The sequence below is a fragment of the Haematobia irritans genome, chromosome 4 (assembly GCF_050003625.1).
Source record: "Haematobia irritans isolate KBUSLIRL chromosome 4, ASM5000362v1, whole genome shotgun sequence".
NCBI lineage: Eukaryota > Metazoa > Arthropoda > Insecta > Diptera > Muscidae > Haematobia > Haematobia irritans.
The window spans coordinates 96,793,981-96,812,872 of record NC_134400.1 but is presented as its reverse complement, the minus strand read 5'-3'; the positions used below and the strand labels follow the sequence as shown (position 1 = coordinate 96,812,872).

At 28.8% G+C, this 18,892-nt stretch overlaps 1 protein-coding gene across 1 annotated transcript in view; it reads right to left on the bottom strand.

The window, feature by feature from the left end:
- klu (zinc finger protein klumpfuss) overlaps positions 1 to 18,609 on the bottom strand; it is a 141,319-nt gene extending 122,710 nt beyond the window's left edge. Inside the window, exon 1 of the mRNA XM_075305284.1 lies at positions 16,832 to 18,609. The gene's annotated coding sequence lies outside the window, so the exon portion shown is untranslated. The remainder of the gene's footprint in view (positions 1 to 16,831) is intronic.
- Positions 18,610 to 18,892: the final 283 nt, after the last annotated feature.

Below are 18,892 nucleotides of genomic sequence, written 5' to 3'. Positions count from 1 at the left end.
ATTTAAAAATCTAAATTATAACAGACACTTCAAAGTAAAAAATGTTTTCTAAATTCGAAAAAAAAAATTAAACCAAAGATGCCAAGTCCTCACAATAAGTCTTAGCCTATATTTGAATTGTTTTTATCTTAAGTCTAAAGATTCAATATTTCAGTTCATTTAAGGATGATTGCCTTAGTTCAAAGACATACAATTTAACAGAGAGACTCAAATTTCCGAAATTTGTGTCCTAAATTTATTTAAAAAAAGATTTTTGAAGCAAAAATTAGAAACTTTCTTTTAATTAAAATTTCATTATTTTATAGATACACCCAGAGAAGGAATATGATCACCTCAAACATGTTTTAAGAGCAAAATGTTATTTTTGAGTGTTGACCATGTAACATGGTTTTCTCAACCATGTTATTTTCTCGGAAATCATCTATCTGATTTCGGCAAGCAGGTTATATTTGACGATAAAATAACATTTTAGTGATAAACATGTTACATGGTCACCACACAAAAATAACATTTTGCTCTTGAAACATGTTTGTGATCATATTCCTTCTCTGTGTGTACTTGTGTAAATTGCGCATCATTAAATTTAATTTCCGTAAGCCTTAACACCACGTAATTATGTTTTTCAGTTGGATTTTTCTTTAGATTTGAGTCAAAATTTAATGAACCAGTGAATAGTATGAAAGTAATTGTTTGGGAACGAAATTTTCAATTATACACACAAAAAATTTTTTCTCTGATTCAATCACCAAATTAATTGATCCAATTAATTTTTTAATTGAAATGTCTTCAATCACGAAAATGATAGTATCAATCACAGTTTTAATTGGGCATAGAAAAAATTCTTGATTAAAAAATTAATTGTTTTTTTCAGCAAAATTCAATTAATTTTTTAATTGATTCAATTAAAAATTTAATTGATGTTGATTGCAAAACGCAATTAATTTATTAATTAAAAAAGGTAACTATTTTTAATTACTTAGTTAGATTGGATTAGAATTTTTATTTGGATTAACAAATGACTGTTTGAAATACATTTTTAATTAAAAAAGTAAAAAAAATCAGCACTTTTTTTAACTGAATTAGTCTTCCGAATTTGATTAAAAAGTTAATTGTATCAATTAATTTTTTAATTAAACATTTTAAAAATTTCAATCATTGACTTAATTAACTCAATGTTTCTATCATGATTAAAAAGTTAATTGTATCAATTAATTTATTAATTGAAAAAATTTTCAACTTCAATTAACTTTTTAATTGGAAATATTTTGGTGATATTTTTTTCTGTGTATGTTTAATTGGATTTGTTTTTATTTAATTAAAATATTAAATGAAATAATTAATAACTGATAATAATTTTCATAATTGAATTTTTTTTTATTCCATTAAAAAGCTAATCTTATCAATTAACTGTTTTTATTAGTTACGTTTTCAACATCTATTAACTTTTTAATTGGAAATATGTTGGTGATATTTTTTGTTGTATAAAAAAACTTTTGTTGTTTCTCGATGAAAAACGAAGGGTCAAAAACTTTTCACAAATTTATCCAGAAGCCTTGTTTGCTATACTTAATTTAATATAAAATTTTAAAATATCACCTTTGCAACACCATATAGTGTAACACCATGAGATTGCTGGTAGCACTGGAGCTAGACCACTCCAATGCCATCTATACGACAAAATACGCATACAATTTTGGACTACCCCAAAAATATTGATATTATTTTGAACCATTTGGCACCTTCTACACATAAGTTTTTAAAATGTTTGATGCTTTTGCCTGCTTTTCAATAAAAATTAAAATAAATGCCTCATAAATCTTTATTTATTTACTTAAGCTGTCGTTTCCATGTTTTTGCCGATTTTTTGCTTTCAAAATGTATTAAGATTGATTTTTGTGATAAAATTTTGTGTGTGTCTGTGGTTTGTCTAAGCTTTATATAGCTTGCTGGTGCTTCTTGGCCGTTTACGTACATTTTGGTTGCAAGTTGTTTTAGACAATTCCACCATATAAGGTAAGAAAACTATTGGTTAATGCCTTTTTGTATCACAACAGCTCAAGCCCAAACTGACGCATGTAGCGGAGAGGGGGTAGGTTAAAAATGAACTACGGTTATCGCTGCAGTAGCCACTTACTGGGGTCACTTACTTCAATAGAGGAAGTAAGGCGTTAGAAGGGGATATTTAAACCAGTCACTAGCACTGTTGGTCAGTCAGTTAACGCAATTCTAGTTTTCAAAAGCCAGACCAAAAATATTAAATAAAAAAACTGTGATATTTTTGTGCTTCAACAAATCATCGCCGAATTGGGATTTATTGTCAAGTGTTGATTTGTGTATGCGATTTAATGTGTTTAATTATGCAGAAGCTAAAAAAAAGAATAAAAATGTAAAATTAAGAAAACAAATATTTGGGATAATTTAGCTACGAAATATACACTTCAGCTAAACAAAAAAAAAAAAAAACATAATGGCAGCATTGTAGAATTTTTGTGCACTTAGAATTTTGAAAAATTAATTCCGAAAACTTGAGAATGGAACCTCAAAGTCTATTATGCTAAGATAACTACAAACTACCTAAACCGAGACTATTACTTAAAATAATTTAAAATGTAAATTAAGCCAAACGAAATGCAATTGAGCTAAGCGTAAATAAATACCATTAAAGATACATTTTAAATAATTTTATTCTGCAATAAAATTTGGTATTCCGTAAAGCTTACTTAGCTGATATCCTAAATAGCTGATGCCAAATTATTCTATTATTATAATTCTTATATTTACTATAAATTTAACCATTATACTATGTTGAGGTCATTTGGTGACCCAAGGCATATTTATCATAATCGCATTTCTTACACGAAAAAAAAGCATACTCGGTTCCAAAGATTTTATCTTTACTTTAAAAAATTTGGTATTGATTCCGAGCCAAAGAAGCGGAGAATACAAGTAAGGATACTTTTAAGACACAATTCTCTTTTAAATTTAGGTTTTGTGTACTTGCTTCTAGGAAGCAATTTTTAATTTTTCGCTTTCTCAGCTTTTTTTCTTCATATGCTATCAAAGTCCTTTAAAAACGAGTTAACGGCAACTTTATTTTCCAAATTAGGACTCGACTTCCAGTAGAAATTATGATATGTTTGAAGTAAAAACTTCTTTAAAATAAAGTTTTGAAAAACATGTCCTATATTTGAACGATTTTTTGCTTTGTAGTCAAGATGCAAAAAGACAATAAATTTAAAGACAATTTCATTAAATTTAAAGAATTTTTCTGAATTATTAAAGTCAAGTTGACCTTTGCCTATAAATTTTTTCTTTCATGTTAAGATACCTATTTTTAAGTCAAATCACTTAATTATAAGGACAATACGACTTCATTGAAAAGTTTATCGACTTTTGGACAAGGAAAATAACTTTATTTTAGAGAAATGCGTCTTCTATGCTAAGCAAAATTTGTATTCGTATTTTAAAGACATGAAATCTTTGACCTCACGACAATATTTTTTTCAGTGTACTGTTGGAATATATATATATTTAAAAGTTCTTACTACTCAGCATGAATTTAGTATATGTCAACAATTCATGCACTGAGTACTAAGAACTTTTAAATATATATTCCAACAGTAAGAATTTCAATGACGATAAATGCGACTTGGGTCACCAAATGATCCCAACATAGTATAATAAATAATTAAAGAGGAATTACGTACAATGGAGAAAATTATTTGTTCTTGTACGGAAATATATAACAATAAGTATTGCTTAAAAAAATTAAAAAAAAAAAAAAACAATTCTACTAAACTGTCATAAATATAAAACCAGACTGTTACCATTAAACCAATTCAGCTAAGCTGAAACTTAAGAAGAATTTGAAATCGCGAAAAAGTTACCATAACTTTTTATCGATAATCACTTTTATTCACTTTTATATTACAGACAATTTAATTAAAATGTTTTCACATATATTACATATTGAATTTTAATCGATTCACGGTTTTTTTATGCAAAATTAGGTTTTCTACATTAAGTTTGCGACATACGTATTATATCGTCGTAAAAGTCACAATTTGCAACAGGCCAACTCTGGTACGTACAACTGTAAACCTAAATTTTAGGATGCGAAATTTACAAAATATTAAGGTTAAATTTCTTTAAAATATGTTATTTTGAGGCAAAACCGAAAGAGTACTACCAAAATGGTATCAAAAAATTGGAAGGTCGTTATAATCGTTGTATCGCTTTTGAAGGGAACTATCTTGAATAATAAAAACGAATTTTGACAAAAAAATGTGCTTTTCTTTGTAAGACCGGGGACTTATCAGCCAACCTGTTAATGCAATTTTAATTAAAATAAAGTTTATAATCTTTACTTCAAAAATTTTTTCATTAATCTTAGGACAAAATTTTTGTAAATTTGCGTCCCTCCATTAAAGTCCCATGTCTTTGAACTAAAACTAAAAGTAAAGAAACACATTTTTGATTTAAAGAAATTGTCCTTAAATTAACTGAAATATTGAAACTTTAGATTTAAAATCAAAACGCTTTAAATATAGGCTAAGACTTTTTGAGGATTTAGCGTCTTTGGTTTAAAGTTTTTTTTTTTTTTTTTTAATTTTTTTACTTTGAAGTATCCGTTATAATTTGGATTTTTAAGCTGGCATTTGTTTGTACGTGAGAACCTTTATAATTAAAACCTCGAAAAGAGAACGAAAATTTGATAAATGAGATCTGTATCCTAATTTTAATTTCATTGGTCCTCGATTTAAAAAATGTCTTTATTTTATAGAAGCCGCATCTTTGGCTCGGAATCAAGAACAAAATCATTAAGGGAAGGTCAAAGTCTTTGCATACAAGTAAACTTTTTTTTGAGTGTATATATGCATTTCAAATGAATCACACACTGTCAGAAAAAGCTTTGTAATATTAACGTAATTTGTCATTAAAATTGAGCCAATGAAAGTGTTTCATAAATACAATGAAACTGTTCGTTAATATAATGATTTTTTTTTTCTTCAACTAAATAACGAAACATTTCATAATATTACCATTTTGGGGTCAATACCAATAAACAAATATCTTTACCTCAATTTTGGAAAAAAAAATAAATTTTCATACTGTGCTTAACATACTTCAACTAATTTGATTGAATTGTTTAATTTCTTTTTCTGAGCTGAGTTGAAACCAACATCCCAGAATAGCATTTTCAATCAATTTAAATATACATATAAATATATATTAAAAGATGGCAATGGCGAGCCTCTCATCTATATAGTGGGTGCCCTTCATGGAAATTTCTGGACTTTCTCCACGTCACACATGGAAACTTTATCAAGAAATCAATAAATGACCGATTAAAATGAACTCAATGATTAAAATTAATTTATTTCAATTTGCACACAATAAAATAAAACCGGCGATATCAAAACTTCCTTGGGCTATCGATAGCATATTGTCTGGGAGAAAATGTTCTTATCTTTTTGGTGGTCACAAGAAAAGATCACAAAAAACACATGTGTTTTTTCCCTTTTTTTCCAGAAACTTCAACCATACCCTTTATATATTCCCCATCATCAGAGTCCACTTTTACATATACAATCATACATTTATCGCTCTATCATTGCCATCGTCATAAATGCTATCATCGTTCGTATGAAATTAATAACATAACACTCCTACAACGAATCACACCATCAACAGCAGTAGCAACATCAACGAACAAGTCGTCGCTAACGCAACCAATACCAATAAATATCTGAACCGTACTTCTCAATAGGTTAGACATGAGCTGTGATGTTATTCCTTTACTTACACTATGCTAAAGGAGCAAAGAGCCGCCTATTTGACGTTTATAGCGATTCGAAAAACTACGCTATTTTGTCTAAAAATAAATTAAATTTCCCTATGTCATCTCAATTGATTTCATTGAGGGCTTTTGCGAAATATCTCAATCACTTATAGATGCACCTATTCTCTGACGTCTAGGCAAGGCAAGTCTAACATCATCAGCACTTTTGTTTTGGAAAACATTCCGCCGGCTTTTGAATTAGAATTTGCTGAGTCTGTTTTGAAACAAAACAAAAAGTAAGACAACGCAAGCTCCAGAAAAGTGCGCCACTTAGATGGCCGGACAGACAGACAGATATGTGTGCACCATCCAAATGTAGACCCTGTGGAAGTCGTTGAAAAAAAACTGTATTTATTTCATACATATTTTTTCATATTCGAACTGATTGTCAAGTTTGACGTCAATCACCGCAATGACACCGAAGAAATGGAAAAAACAGAAAAAAAATCAGTGAATGAAAAACAACAATAAGAGCACCCATAATAACAGACCACCACCAGCACCAACAACAACACCACCCCAATACACCCCTACCCGAATGGCCAGTCAACGAAACAACAACAACAACACAAACAACCCAGCCAGCTAGATGGCTAGGCTATATAGGCAGCAAGTTCACAATCAATTCTCACTGTTTGCGCGTTTCTATAATATTGACGCACAATCTTTGGTGTAGTTGCGCTCAGCGAGGATTTTTTCCTTGTTTTTCATGAATTAATTTCGAGAAGTAAGTAAAGAACTATACACGCAGAAAAAAACATAAACAAATTTTTCGAATCTCTTTGAAAAGTTGAAACTTTGATCAGCAAAAAAAATTTTTTCGTTGACAAAATTTTATTTTTGCCGTAAATAAAAACATTTTTATTGGCCAACCACAGCCAACTATGTTTGTATCAAGCTCTGAAGGAAATTAAAGCTAAAAACTATTACTACACTCCTTGTTTTCGTTCTATCCAAAAGTTGTGTTTATTGTACACGGATGAAAAAGACTGTTTTTCATATGTTTGGCTATAAACATTATATGTTTGGAACACAAATTTTTAGACACAATATTTTTGAGTGCAAGCATATAATGTTCATAAACTAGCATAACATGTTTGGGACATATATGTTAATATGTTAGAACATATTATGTTTGGGACATAAAATGTTTGTAAATATAATATGCTTGGATGCAAACATATATTAATTTAGAAATAGCCTATAAACATATATGTGTTTAGTAGCTTGGAGCGCTATTTAACAGGGAGCGATATTGAATGAAGTTGGTGGTGGTTGCTTGTTATTACAAAATTAACATTTTATTTTCCCTTGGACAATTGATCAGCTACTTCTTTGATCCTTACAAACTGTGTGGCAAAAGGTAAAATTAAAATAAAAAAAATTATAAAATTGAATAATTTCTTCTACAATGTTTGTATTACAGAAAAATGTGCTAAGAACTAAAAAATCTCGTGGAAGTGAGAAAGATGTGAGGGAATATACAATTAGGCAGAAACAAAATTTTGAGCATTCAGGTCGAAAACCTATGTTGTTAGCACCTATATTACCTGTTTATTTTCATAATTCATTATGATTGTAAATATATAAATAAATAAATAAAATTTTGAGCACAATATTGTTTGGGAGAATTTTTTTTAAGCATATAATATTTTTGGGTGCAAAATGCTTCCAAACATATTATATGTTCACATAATAACATATTGTTTTTTGGAAGACAACATTATTGAATTTGGATGCAAAAATACAAAATGTTTGGAACTTAGACTACCCAAACATATATTGTTTAGACCAATATGCTTTCAAACATATTATATATTGGAAGAGATCAAACATATAAATGTTTGGGCAATACCCAAAAATGTATATGCTTGAAGCAAAATATGTTTGGGAGTATATGTTACAGAAGCGATTTTTTGTGAGCGTGTAGAAAGGGAGCATCGGGCGTTTGCAACTAAATTTGTTTGTTTTCCTTAAAGGAAGTTTCTTCAAATGCGTTTGTGTAGGCACTATACGCAGGCCTCTAAATAGATTTGCTTGACTATAAGCCGGGATTGTTCCTTGATTAATGAACATGCCACAGGTTTGTACACCAAGAAAGAAAATTTCTTACTTTGAAGGAAAAAAATGGAGTTAGGAATTACAAAAATGTCTTTAGCGCCATACAAAGGCCAAGATAGGCACATTTTTTGGAAATTTTATATATTTTAGGAAATTATGAACTACTTTTATGGGAAATACGAATTTAGTATTTTTTAGACTTCATTTTTATATATTTTTTTTTTAGTGTCGTACACAAAAAATGCTTAAAGTGAAGGAAACTTTCTCATATTGGGGACAAACATAATCGTTTCCATGAAATAAAATAAAGTTAAATTTACTTTAGTGGCACCCGTTTACCATTATCGAACACTCAGTTTTTTTCTTTTGCCAAAAAGTAATCAGGTAATCGACTTTGGAGATTTCCATCCGTAAATCTAGGGATTGTTATCGAAATCAAAAAGACTACTTTGCGACTTTTTAAAATTGGCAAAATTCCACTTTTCGAGTGTTTGTCTTTTTGAAAATCCTTCGAGTTTTCGAATTTTAATAATAGTGGAAAATCGACTCCTATTTTTTTAATTTTTTGATAATTAATACACAGAAAAAAGTAGCTCAAAATTTATGACAAGTTAATGATTTTACTTAATCGTAGAAAGTGTCTATCTTGACGGTAAAGCTGTCTTAAGGGCCAAATCATGATAATTTTTATCGGCAAAAAAATTGTAAGTTCTTCTTAAGGCACAACTTTAAAAGCACTTCCAAAAATTTTCTCCCAAAGATGTTCTTTATTTTAACTGAACAGGAAGTTCATTTGAGTCAATTTCTTAAACCTCGCAGTTTTCATATTTTTAATGGGAAATTTAAAATTTTATGGTTTCAAATGGGTTAAAAACATATTAAAAATTAATAAAATAGTGCAAATTATTTAAATTTTGCCGAAAAAATGCTAAATCCTTTCTAGAAAAATTGCGAATATGTGAAAATATTTGATGGTAAACGTTCCAGACAAGCGTTATAATGCATTGAAAATCATAAACAATTTTAAAAATTATTTACACCTTAAGAAGTGATGCAAATTCAGTGCAACGGCTGTTGAAATGGTGGACATCCGTCCTATGACAAGCCCATGTTAAAATCATCGCTTCTGCGCCAATTTTGCACCACTTCCGGATCAAAAAAAAAACATTTTCACTACTTTTCTGGCGACGCATTTTTGCTGCACCCTCAAAAAAAATCGCTTCTTTAACATATGTTCCAAACATATTTTGCAGGAAGCACATATATTATTGCATACTGCCGAAACATTAATATGTTTGTTTTATGTGAACATATTATATGTTTGGAAACATTTTGAGCCAAAAATATTATATGCTTGGAAGAATTTTTCCCAAACACGATTGTGCTCATTCCCTAACATACTCGTAATTTTCATTTCTACGAAATTTTTTAGTTATTGGCACCTTTCTCTGTAATACAAATAATGTTGAAGAAATTATTCACTTTTATAAATTTTTTAAATTTTACCTTTCGCCTGCACGGAGAATCGAACCGAGGACCATACAGTTTGTAAGCCAACACACTATCCACTGGGCTACGTAGCTGTTATAGTCACCAGTAGATAATTATCGTTTTAAGTTACATTTATATAGCATAGTTTGCAGCGCCCACGAGCCCATGCAAACATAACAATATTTAACAGAAACATACATTTGTTTGCCACGTGGAGCAGTGGTTAGCATGTCTGCCTTGCATGCAAAGGGTCGTGGGTTCAATCCCTGCTCCGACCGAACATTTTTTTTTTTTTTTTTTTTTTTTTTAATTTACACATTTATATTTATACTATATTATTTTTTTAAATGAAACATCGAAATGTGCGTTATTAAAGATTTATAGTCAGTAACAGTGCTTGATATAAACGAAATTGAATGATTTTTGGATAAAATATTATTTTTTATTGCAAAAATAACAATCTTGTAATAAAAAACTGTTTTTGTACAAAACTTTAAAATTTGGAAGGAATTCAAAAACTAACAAAAGAAGAACGTGGAGTCGAGTATAAACATACATACATAATTTTATAATATAAACATAAATTTATTTAGGAGTGAACAGTTTTTTACTTGCATTTAACACCATCGCTCTAAAATTCCTTTTATTTTTCTTTAATAATTCATTTTAAAGAAAATAAACTTTTTAAATTGTTTTAGCTGTAAAAGTCGAACTTAATGCCCGCTTTTATATTTGATGGTGTCCGTCAACTCCTCGTGGACTACATTTTAATAAAGAGAAACTAAACTTTGTTTTTTTACATCTTACTGTGTAATTTTTCACTATTTCCTCCTTATTTCATTATACCGTCCCAACTCTAAAAAGAGTATAGTGCCCTTTCGTTATTTTTATGAAGACCCCTGATTTCTTTTAACGAACCAAGAAAAAAATAATGCCAAAATGATAAACAAAACACATGTCCACACATACATAAAATGCTGCTCTCAAGGCGAAAACATAAGCTGTTTGTTTTTCAAATGTCTATTCTCTTGGTTCAGAATGTATATTCTCTTTATTCAAATTAAATAATATTTAGACTTAAACATATCAAATTTTTGGCCTTATCATAAAACAGTTTTCCGAAACAACATACAAGCGGTTTCACAGAAATTGTTCTCTTTTGACTCTTTTGCTGTGTTATATTGATATCTTTCGTCAACTCTCCCGGTTTCCATCTCTATTTCTCTCTATACTCTCTCTGTCGCTTTGAATAAAATATCACAACATATGTATGTTTAGTTGAAATTTGTAAATTTATATATGTTTGTATTCACACATATGATTTTTATGAAACATTCATGCCCCAAACATAATATATTCTAACATATTAACATAGATGTCCCAAACATTTAGTGTTAGTTTAGGAAAATTACATGTTCGCACTTAAATATATTGTGGTTTAAAATCGTGCCCGAAACACATTTTGTTTATATCGGAACATATGAAAAACATATTTTTCTAACAGTGTGGGCAATTAAGAAAAACAATAATTAATTTTTATAAAATTAAAATGACTGGTATGAAAACATTTTGTAATATGTGTAGGTAAAAATTTCATTATTGGCACGAAAAACTGACCAGATCTTTGTAATTTCTAATTATATTAGTGTACACGACTTTATGTAGAATTCTTAAGTAAATTTAAGTACCCGTGTTAAGTACAAAAGAGTTCAAAATAATAATAAAAATAATTTTCATAAAATTTCTGAAATTTGAAGTAAGTGGATAGAAATGAAATTGATTTGAAGTTTAAAATTACGAGCTACTATATTTCTGTGTCCTCAAATGTAATCAAATTCCAACATCAAAAGTCGATTTTGAAAAAAACCAAAAGATATGGAAAGAAGTGGAACTGAAATTTTCAAAAAAATTTGACGAAAATTCGATTAGTTGAATGTTCGATTTTCGACTTTTGTACACTCAAAACAAAAAAAAAAAAAAAAAAACATTGAACCCTATATGGCACCAAAGCCGATTTAATTCATTTTGAGTTCCCACAAAATAGTTCAGAATTTCTTAAAATGTGAAAACTTTACCAATAATGGGCCCATCTTGAGCTCCGAATGCACAAACTACTTAATTTTCTTAAGAAAGTGGAAAAAATAATTATGTCTAATAAATTTTCATAAGTTTTTCGAAAAATACTGATTGTTTGTGTTGTCTGTGATCTATTTTCAAACACATAATAACCAATACCTCATTAATGGCAATGACTTCCAGTGGGACTTATGGAAGCGAAATCCAATATGCTGAAGATATATCAAAATCAATTCGAATGACATTCATATGGTTATACATATGTATATAAATAGTATACCCATTAAAATTACCTTCAAAATGTCAAAGACAAAAAATTTTAAATACTTCCAATTCGACATTATCAATTTACAATATTAAATTGCATTTAAGAAGCGCTGAAATTGTCTATATTAACAACCCAAATTAAAATTGAACACAAAAACGAAAAAAAAAACAATAAAAAAAGCAGAGTACTTCTTTAATATATTCGCCTATTAATGAAAATACAAAACAATTCTTAAATTACAATATGGGAAGCAAAAATTTGTTTGTCACAAAAAAAACGAAAGCAAAGGTATATGAAATTATTTATAATAAAACTGTAACATAAAATGACACCAGTTGTGATATCTAATTACCAAAGCGCCAATAAACTAAAAAGAATTTTGCAAAAAAAAATTAAAGAAAATAATAATAAAATAATAACAATAAAACAAAAACAGAAACAGAAATGAAGCTTTGTTAACAAATAAGCAAAATAAGCAGCATTTGTGAAAATATTCATTGCTAAGTATTTTTGCCAAATATAAAGATGCAATTTTTTTTACTTTAACATTTTTAGTTTGTGTAGTAGGTTCTGAATAACAAACAAACAAAAAAATATAAAATGCAACATGATATCATTCTGATATTTTTACTGCTGAATTTAAATTATTCTAGTGCATATAACTTTTGTGTCACAAATTTTTGACAAAAATATAAGTTAATGAAATATATAGAAATAGGATACAACGAGATAATTACAGTATATCAAGAATCTCTTTACGTCTTAGGTTAGCTTAGGTTAGGTGGCAGCCCGTTGTATCAGGCTCACTTAGACTTGTCAGTCCATTGTGATACCACATTGGTGAACTTCTCTCTTATCACTGAGTGCTGCCCGATTCCATGTTAAGCTCAATGACAAGGGACTTTCTTTTTATAACCGAGTCCGAACTCACTGCACTTAGAGAAGCTTTGAAACGCTCAGAAATGTCACCAGCATTACTGAGGTGGGATAATCCACCGCTGAAAAACTTTTTGCTGTTCGGTCGAAGCAGGAATTGAACCGACAACCTTGTGTATGCAAGGCGGGCATGCTAACCATTGCACCACGGTGGCTCCCTTTACGTCTTGGAAATAAATTAATATTGTCATCTTTATTGCCATAAAAATATGATTTTCTATTATTCGACATATTATTTATGCATATTAAAAGCTATTACTATTCTATTTTGTGGTTTGGGAATATGCGTAAAACATATTGTCCCTAAAAAAAATCTGTCAGCCGTTCTTATGAATTTTATGGAAATTTATATAAAATTATTCTCGATTCTAACACAATATAACAAATATAACGGTTCAGATGAATCACAAATATATTCTTATGAATTACACGATTTCTACAGATCTTATCCGCATGTATTACCCGATCATCGACAAATTTAATACAGTTCGCATATTGGTATACTTCATAAGATTAAGTCACTGGCAGATTTGCATATGTATTTTTTTTTATGTTATGGAGTTTGTTTTCAAGTAATCAGTCACTAAAAAATTCTGAAGGCATTTGTCATTTTAGTTTTGATTTAGTTAAATTGTACTCAATAGGATTTTTTGGAATGAAGCACAGATTTTGGTAAAAAAAAATATTCAAAACATTCTGAAGTGATTAAAATATTTCCAAATATATAGCGCTAAAGATATAAACTAAAATATAAGACTAAATAAATGTGAACCCCACAAGGCACTAAAGCCAATTTAACCCTTTCACTACCGATGTCCACCTAGAAGGACACTCGAAAACGACACTAAACTCTATTTCCCCACTTAGTTTCGATTTATTTCTCGATGTTATTTTAAAGTAAAGACTTTAATCTAAATAAGCTATAAATATTTTCCATATTGGTGAGCACTTAAATGCATTTTTAAAAAAAAACTTCTTTAACAATAAACAAAAAACACGAAATTTTGTGTCCATTTTTCTACTGTATGTCTCTAGTAAATGGACATTCATACAAAAGCTAAAGTTGATATTTTTTCGGGCTCTTTTTTTGTATTTTTTTCTCACATTCCGAAAGATATTGTAGACCAAACAGTGCTTATTTTAGTCAGACCATTTAGTTACAATTCAAGAATCAAATTTTCAGAACAAGATCATATAGCTCTTGAAGTAATTGAGTTAGGTTCTCAAAATGACAATTTTTGTTCTACATGCTGTTAGTACAAGTAAACCCATAAGAAAAATTAAAGTTTTTAATATTAGATTTATTTCGGTAGTGAAAGGGTTAAGTTTATTTTAATTCATGGAAAATGGAAGTTTTAGTTAAAATTTCCCCAATATGATAAATTTTCTTTTACTTTGAATTTCAATAAAGTAGGGAATTCTCAATAACAAGTGAAATAAAAATTAAATATGTTAAATAAATAAATTTTCTTGAATTTGTCGAAAAATGTTTATTTATGGGATATCGGCGTTTGTAATGCACTTTGCATTACTAAAATTATCATACATTTTCCTTCCTGGTGGGTTCATATTTACTGAGAGTATAAAATAAGAAATAAGATCAATTAAGACATTTCCATAGACAACAGAAATAACTAATTCATGTTAAAATGTTTCTTCATAAATAAAGTCAAGGAACATTTCTATACACAATTTAATATTTTAGTTCATGAAAATTAATTGATTTTATTTTTATTTTCCAAATTCGTATTTCTCATCAAATAGTTCATAATTACCTAAAATTTGTAAATTTTAAATGGACCTATCTTCATATGGCATTAATGACATTTTTGCAATTTTGAACTCCAATATGTGTTTTCTTTACACTACGAAATTGGTTATAAAAAGGGAAGAAAATTAGCTATGTCTATGTATTTAGGCTTGTTTAAATTATACAAATATTACAGTACTGGAATATTAATAAAATGTAATTTTTAAAAATTTACTGTAGACACTTGAGGAATGGATTCAATATGGTAATCGCGAAATATTGGGAAAAATAAATAAAATTATTTAAGAGACCTGGAGCTAGAAAAACCATTAATTTATAATTTTACTTTATTCCATATTCATATATTTCTAAATAGTGTTTATTTATTTTTTTTTTAGAATTGAGTAAAGTTTAGCAAAACTGTGTTCATAATTTTCTAAAATGAGTAAATTGTACGTATAACAAGATTTCAACTGTCATATGCCTTTTGAAAAGGAGCTCATATATCGAAAATTTTGAATTTTGAGTGTAATATGTAATGCCACGTTTTTTTCGTGAATATATGAAATTTTGTTAATAATACTAATAAAAATATATTTATATTAAATTTCTCTTTAAAAATGAACTAAAACAAAATAAAATGTTTGCAATAAATATTAGTACATTTTAGCATCAGTTACAGACTTTTTTCTGTGTACTAACTTTGTTTTTGTAAAATATTTTAATTGAACTTTTCTAACATAAACCTACATTTTCGTTCATGAAGGGTTCGCTTTTTTGGGGGGGTATAGCATTACAATATTCGATGTTTGCATTGAAATTTTCGTGGTTAATGTTGTAAACTAATTTCACAGTAAATAATGTCCACGATTTTTTTCAAGTTTTGTACAGATTTAACAACACACAAAAAATATGTGAAATTGTAGAAAAATTTAACTAACTGAGTATTTGTAAACCAATTAACCATTTGACTGCTGATGACCACTACAGAGGACAGAGAGACAGACACCAAGTATTTTTTTCCTATATTGGTGGGCACTAAAAGGCATTTTTATAAATTTCTTTAAAAATCGACGAAAATACAATATTTACACCATTCTTTGTCTCTAGTAAATGGACATTCATACAAACACTATAGCTGATAGTATTTTAGTTTTTTTTTTTTTTTTTAATATTTTTTTATAATATATTTTTAATAGTCTATATGGTAACAATTCACTCATTTAGCTTTGTAACTAATTAATTGAAGTAGGCCCTCAAAATTAAAATATTTTGATGCTACATGCTGTCAGTACAAGGAAAAAAGAAAAAAAAGAAAGTTTTGAACATTTAGGTTTAAAGAAATTAGATTTAATTATTTTTTGTTTAACACCATACGAAGCATAAATTTTTTGTACAATTTTGTAAAATGTTTGAAATTCGGAACTAACTTATGCAGAATTTTATGCTTCATTTGTGTGTAAATTTTCCCTGTTTTAGATCGTGTAACTAACATTTCTCATATTGGGGAAGTTTTAACTAAGGAGTGGCTTTTAGTGGCTCCTGTTTTGGAGTGAAGAATATTTATTAAGTAACTCTTCACTCTCAATTGGTAGTTCATGAAAATTGGACATCGAAGCCGATTGGAATAAAAAAAATCAAATATTTTGTTTTGAACTGACTTTAGTAGGTTAATGAAAAACTGAAATAATTAAAAAAACCAAAGGGTCATCAGACCATAATTTGAATTTAATTCAATTGCAAGCAAAAGGATAGAAATGGTATTAAAAGATTTACAGCGAAATTCAATAAAAACTTCACATGGTATGAAAATTCACATCTTAACCCTAATCTTAAGTTTGTAAAAATTAATAATGATTAATAAAGATTGTTAATTAATTAAGAGTCAATGAATAATTGTAAATAAAAGGAACTTTTTTCTCACAGTTATTTGTTTTTATTTTTTTTTTTTTAATTATTTGAGAAAAAGTAACCGCAAAAATCCCCATTGAACCGATATTCAATGGGGGGGGGGAAACGAGCACAATACCGGCCTTCATATACAATTCCCTTATAGATGTATTAATCGAAAGAAAATTCTTAAATTTTGGCACAAAATTGGTTTTAAAAATTCCTCTGGAATTCACCGAATACCATCAAATCTGTGGGGCTGGCAGGGTGTCATAAATTCCAGTTTCCCCAACGTTGCTTATCGTTTTTAAAATCTCCACATATTGCCAATGCAAATAGGATCAAATATAATGTCCTCCCTAATCAATTCACTCCAAGGCAAATTTTATACATTGCTAAAACTCAGCTTAAATTTAAACATCGGCATGGCAATAAACCAATTTGCGACGGTAAACACATTATGATTACAATGGCGATCAGTTTCACATCGTTTTTGAGATTAAGGTAAAAAACTTACCTTAATTTAGTGAAGAGATGCAATATTCACGATAAATAAGTAAGTAATCCAAATTTTTGTTTGAAGATTTGTAATAAAAATCCAGAAGCTTGAAGTTTAGTTTTTAATCCAAAATTTTGGTTTTATTTCTCATATTAAAATTTTGAACTTTTGTTTATTTAAAGTTTAGAGAACACTTTTGTTTTTTGTTATGGGTTATTGTTTTCATTTCCCATTACCATATCACACTTTATTTGTTTATATTAATTGTAATTTGTAATAGAATTATAAATAATTATTAGAAGCAAGTGGCAAGCATTAGTTTTTTTTAAAGGGTTAAGTGTGGCTTTTAGTTTTTTTTTTATTGTATAAATTTAAATTTTAAGCTGAATTGTATGAAAAATTTTTGTTTTTGTTTCTTTAGACATTTTAAGACACTTTTATTTGCGGCACATAATGTTTTAAGTGATTTATGTTATTGGTAAAAATTTTCAATTTTATTTATAATTATTTTCGATGCATGTATTTTTTTCTGTTAATGGCAAGAACTTGGCTTAATTGCATTCAAAAACAATAATTTTATTTTATAAACATATTTTTTTAATTGATTATTTTTGCAAAAAAACAAAACACTCGCCTCAAATCGTTTTATCCAATATTGATTTTTACAAAATTTCTTTTAGTATCCAATATTGATTTTTACAAAATTTCTTTTAGTTTAAATATATTCAACGCTTTTTCAACTCATTGACAAAAATTGTTTTAATCATAGAGTAAAAGTTCTTTGGCGAGATCTTTCGTATCGAGTGCAGCACTTGAGTAGTAATCAAAAGTTAACCGAAAAAAACCCCGATAACGCGTTGCACGCACAGTATCCGTCAACGTGCAATCAACAAATAATTTTACACTAAACAACAACGACAATGATTTTCACGTTTACATTCACACCGACACCAACGACAGCGAAGAGGCAATGGTTTTGTTGTTGCCGTAGAGGATGGCGATGATGATGACGATGGGCGATGGATGTGGTAGGTTGGTTACTTGCTTGTAGTTGTGCATATAGTTTTTGTTGTTTGTGTTGTTGTTAAATAGTAGTGGTGGTGGTGGTGATATTCGTGCAATAGAATAGAATTGTTGTGTTGTTGTTCTTGTTTTTATTATTGATGATGCGATGGTAGTTGGCTAGGAAGCGTCGCCGCCGTCGTAACTGCTCTGTAATGGTAAAGCAGTAGTAGTGGTAGGTAGCACTAATAATCTCACAACATTTCTCAATGATCTTTATTTTCTCTCGATGTTGTTATTTTTGTTATTGCAGCTACTTTCATTATTGTTGCATTGATTTAGCAGAGAATCGTTTATAGAGAATACGCATTGTTTTCTTACACAAACACAGGCACACAGAGGAAACGAAAAAAAAAAACAAATTATCGGTTTTAAATCTGGGCAAATGATTTTCCAATATTTGTTAATAATATTTCTTAGTTTCAATTCTTTTTAACAATTCCAAAATCTCTATAATTGTTGATAACTTTTTTTATGTTGCATTATCCAAATTGGAACCGGTTAATTATTTGTTATTGACAATCGAATGGTATATAAACTTTGAAATGCTAAAACTGTAGTTTTGCTGTTAATAGCATTTTTTATTTATATAATTTTGTAAATAATTACTATAGACAACGTCTGAGTTTTTTTGTTTTTGGTTAATAAATAACAACAAAATAAAGAAGTCGTGATCGTGCGATTTTATTTTCTGAATATTCTACACACACGAACAATGCGCGTACGGTTCTGACGTTGAACCGATACTGCTTTAACAGATACTAATGGTAACAGCAACCTTTCTAAATAGAATAACCAGCCCAAATACAAAGCCAAGCACCCGACACGACAACGAATACAGACACACACACACGCACACAACAAGCACTCGCGAGAACAGGAAACTGCACAAAAAAATAAAATTCAATACCATTTGTACTCTCCAATTGAGAGAAAGAGAGACTATAAAAGAAAGATGAGGAGAGAGATAATTCTCTCAAGATGGTTTATCTATTGTTTTTCCATAATAAAACTCAG